Source organism: Cynara cardunculus, assembly GCF_001531365.2.
Source record: "Cynara cardunculus var. scolymus isolate 2C chromosome LG 1, CcrdV1, whole genome shotgun sequence".
In the NCBI taxonomy this organism is placed as follows: domain Eukaryota; kingdom Viridiplantae; phylum Streptophyta; class Magnoliopsida; order Asterales; family Asteraceae; genus Cynara; species Cynara cardunculus.
Genome location: NC_037528.1, coordinates 48,331,984 through 48,337,304, shown reverse-complemented (window position 1 = coordinate 48,337,304; position 5,321 = coordinate 48,331,984).

Here is a 5,321-nt window from a genome sequence, read left to right as displayed (position 1 = left end):
TATTATTAAACTAAATATAAATTACTTCGTTATTGAACCTAAACGAAATTATAATTAAAAATTGAATTAAAAAATTACAAAAAAATGAGAAATTTTAAATAGTTAATTGATATTAATATTTATATATTTTTGTCAAAACTTTATGATATATTCAAATTTATATTTTATTCAAAAATAAAAAACATTGTCGCTTTTTTTCAAAATCACATATGACAATATTATAACATCGACTGAGATAAAAAATAAAACAAAATATTAAAATCAAGATGTATTTCGATGTATTATGCGAATACCCTTCTAGTTTTTTTAATACGAAAATAAAAAATCAATGCAATTTCGATTAAAAATTCAAAAATTATAATTGAACAAAATAAAATATAATATCTGTTGGTTGAATAAGTCTTAGTCTTTATTATTTTAAAACTATGTAAAATTGGCTAAAATAAGATAAATAAAGTTTTATATTTATAATAATATTAATGACGTCACCAAAGCCTAGAATGTTGACGTAGTGAAATGGAATGTAGATTGACAGTTAGTGGTTTATGTTAAGTCCATTGTCACATTAACCGCACGTGGACATTGACTTTAGTCAGAAGGGCAAATTATGTAATTTTCTCAGATTATAAAATGTTTTATAAAATATAATCTATACTATATTATATAGCACTGGATAAAAACTCTTAAAAATATTTTTATGTATAATGTATTGTTTATTGATTCATATTATTTAAAATTCAAGATCCCAAGTAAATTGTGCATGAGTACATCTTATTAAAGCTCCATATTCGAATTCGTATAACTAACTGCAGATAAACTGATTAAATACATGATAAACATCATTTTAAATAAAAAAAATTTAAAATATAATTAAGATAATCATTGTGTTTTAACAGAATACTTAATTATTATCTTAAATGAATTATTTTATTAAACCAAAAATAAATTAGTTCGATTTTAGAATTCAATTAAATCATAATAAAAATTTGAATTAAAGAAAATACACAAAAAAAAGAACTTTTAAATAGTTAATTTGATACTATATCGCTTATTTTTTTCAAAATTTTATAATATCTTCAAATTTATATTTCATTCAAAAATAAAAACATTTTTTTTTTCTCAAAATCACATAAAATCGCATAATAACATTGATAAACCCAAAATATAAAACGAAACATTAAAATCAAGATGTATCTCGTTGCATTGTGTGGGTACCCTTCTAGTATTGCTATAATTCAGATAAATAAAAATACTTGATTACCTATTTTGCGCAACATTTTCAATGTGTTTGGTTCATAGGATTTGAAATAAAACTGAATTTCGTTCTTTATAAATAATTTATAAAAGAAGTTATAAATTTAGCCAAGGAATCCTCATCCCGTTATCCGATAAGCCGATAAGTCTCAATTAGGGGCGGGTATTCGCACGTATCCGACCCGACAGATAAAATATCCATCACTGTATAATATTTAAGTTATAGCAGAATGAAGACAAATGGAACGCCATTGTGGAAGATCTCAACACTTATTTATTATTGATTGATGGGGAAATGTGAAAACGAAATTGGCAAGTGGAGTCGGATTCACGTTCTAACATCCCTTTCCAAAATTGGCAAGTGTTGTAGCTTAGATATATTCTCGTCACAACAACTATTCTATTTTAATTTGACTTAGGTTCTAAGTTAACTGTAGGGACAAAAAATATTACAGTCAGTAGACCAAAGGGACCAAAATTGTAGGTTACTTTTTAAATCAATAAAAGAATTAATGTGTTTTTACCACGGTAATTTACCTAGGGTTAATCTTGATTTCGTTGGAAAAGAAACAAAAATCAAAGGGTATCTACGTAAATTTTATGTTTTGTTCGACGAAAAAGTTTAAAATAGGTAAGCGAAAGACGATATAGGTTTTTAAGAAATCAGATTAAAATGAGTTAAAGGTAGGGGTGAGCATAGGCGGGTACCCGCCTTTTTGACAGGAACCGGAACCGAAACAGGAACCGGTGGTTCTTGAGATATTGGAACCGGAACCGGAACCGGTTAGAGCGGTTCTTAAATTTTTGGAACCAGAACCGGAACCGTCGGGAACCGATTCCGGTTCCGGGTACCCGCTTCCTAAAATATTAAAATTTTGTTATTTAGAAATAAAAAATAAAACGTTGCCAAAACACTAAATAAATAAGCAAGAATAAAAATTATATATAATAATGGTTACAAATATTGTTTAATGATTACAAACCATAATAGACTAATAGAAAATGTTCAAAGTTTAACGATTACATACTATAATGGTAAATTTTCAAAGTTTAACGATTACATACTATGAATCCAAGTGAACACACAATTTAAAAAAATATGAATCATTCTATATGAAGAATTTAGATGAAGAATGAAGATGACGGAGTGCTTTCAAGATGTAAACCTAATATAAATTTGGTATTAAAAAATAATAATAATTTTTTATTTAAAAATACCGGGTACCCGGCGGGTAACGGTTCCAAAAAATTGAGAACCGGAACCGTAACCATTCTCAATCGGTTCCGTATTTTAAGAACCGGAACCACTCATATCGGTTCCGGTTCCGGAACCGGCGGTTCCAAGGCGGTTCCGATTCCATAGCCGGGTACCCGGTTCCGCTGCTCACCCCTAGTTAAAGGTATTGCTTGCTCGAGATAGTTGGATGGTATTGAAGTATTAGTTCGTCTTCTTCATTGGTGAAGTTCCCGAGTTTTACATTTCGAGTCAAATAATTCATCCATCTTAACCTACAACTTTTTCTAGTTGCGGAAAGACTAAAAAAAGGGAACCTTCTTTTGCATTTAACAAGTTGCAATATCACATGAAAACATCATTATATTTGACAAAGAATAGTTAATTTAAGGGTTGTTTGTTTACCTCTAAATAGTTTCATTAAGAGATACTCTTTGAATCGTTAATAGATGAATCTTGTTTGGTAAAAAAATCTGACTTTTAATAGTTCTAGAACCCTCTGAATGGTTTTGTATCATGGTCTCCCTTAACCATTCAACGCCCTTATTTCATTGTAACAATTATATTTCAATTTGCACTATATCATAAGAGCCTCTTAATCATTCTTATCAGTCAATCATTCTACTCCAAATCATTCAGCAACAGTTAAGCAGCCCTTTACCAAAATACACAAACATCAGACACCATTTCATGATACCATTTTACATATATATGTAACCAACATGTTCTAACTACAAAGCACAAAACAATAGATTGGTTAACTTCTAAATCAATTGGAAACAGAGATGGAATTTATACGTAGCACATAACTCGGAGCTTATAAGGAGCTCAAAGGATATCGAATTCAGATAGTTCGATATCTGCGATATTGCTTTCTCAATATCCTTCGAAGACCGCAGGGTAGATGGTTGTTTATATTCAATCGCTAAGGCACCAATGCGAATATCGGTGCGCCCACTGGCAGTGTGCTGGCGGTTTTTTATACAAGAGAGATCCTGCCCATTGGATTTAGAGATAGATATATTAGTGTGTACTCGGATGGAAGTGCTGCCTTGAGACCGTACCCGGATCTTTGGAGTCCTTGTTGTCTCCCCAGACACAGAAGGCTCATGAAGTTTTATATCATGGGGTAAGAAACCAATCGTCGAAAGAAAACTTTATATCAACCGGGCTGTTTAATTTAAAGAGCAGAAYGAGCGGGAAATGTACGACTTTTTTAGTATAGAGCAACTTAAGAATTTTGTTGTGCAARAAGAGCTCCTAGCGAACCAGGGCGAGCAGCAAAGCGAACAGAGTAACTAGAGAATTCCACTCGTAGATAGGGCTGTAAACGAACCGAACGTTCAACGAACCGTTCGTGAACTGTTCGGCGGAAAGTTCGTTTATTTAATACATGAACGAACATGAACAATTTTTTTTGTTCGGTTAGTTAAACGAACGAACATGAACAAGAGTCTCGTTCGTTCATTTATGTTCGTGAACGTTCGTTCATTTACCGTTCGTTTACGTTCGTTCATTTATGTTCGTGAACGTTCGTTCATTTACCGTTCGTTTATATTTGTTCGTTAATGTTCGTTTATATATTAAGTTTAATGTATTATCTTTTATTTACTTAATTTGAATTCAAATAATATTTATTTATGTTCGTTTAACCTGTTCGTTTAGCCCGTTCGTTTATGTTCGTTCGCTTACGTTCGTTTAGCATGTTAACGAATGAACATAAGCGAACACGAACACACCTTATTTCTAAACGAACGAACACAAACACAAAGATTTTCGTTCGTTTACCGTTCGTGTTCGTTTGTTCGGTTAAGTTAAACGAACGAACATGAACAAGCCTCCGTTCGTGTTCGTGCGGTTCGTTTACAGCCCTACTCGTAGAGCTAGTGTTGAATCTTCATAAGTAAAATAAAGCCCGTATTTTTGGCGTAAATTGCTACTTTTTGAATTCTTGTTTCAATTTATGTGGGATTAGTTGTCAAAACCCCATCCCACATAAATGAATTCTTAATTGAGCTTAGAAATCATATTTTCCATCAGTATAAATCAATAACCATTATTCAAATATAACAACATATTGTATTTTTTTTATTAACCTGGATATCCAACCCGCTATGCGAGCTGATTAATCCCAAGACAACCACCTGCTTTGCAGATAGCCCGGAGTCACCACAATTAAACCTCCGTGGCCACAAGGGGATTTTTATTTCTTCTTGGATTTGAACCTGGAACCTCCTGGTACTTTTGACATTTGGAGTCAAACTCAAACCAATCAGACACCACCTTGTGGTTACATATTGTATCTTTGAGCTATAATAACTTACGTCAAACAATCAAATAGTAAATCTTTTACCCTTTTAAATATGATTCCCTCTGCCTTTACTAAAAAACCCAGTTTTTCTGAAGCTTAAAGACTTTCTTACGATCAACGAAAGCTTCCAACCATTTTTGGTGGTTGAAAATTGTGATATTTGTTCGTATATTGAATTTCATATGTTTTTAAACAAAACAAGTAGACTTTCGGGACTTGGGCTTTTGTCAAAGTGTCGCCCTACGTGACTTTAGTAAAAATGGCATTTTATGTTATATTTTCAAACAAAAATGGTTTAAAAGACTTTCATATCAGAATAGAAATCTGATGTTACAAATTTTCCTGCTTTGTTCCTATTCCGTTAATTATTAAAATATTGTATTATTAATCACAAGGGTGGTGTCTGATTGGTTTGAGCTTGACTCCAAAAGTCAAAAGTATCAGGAAATCTTAGGTTCAAATCCAAAGAGGAACAAAAAATCCCCTTGTGGCCACGGAGGTTCAAATGCGGTGACTCTGGAC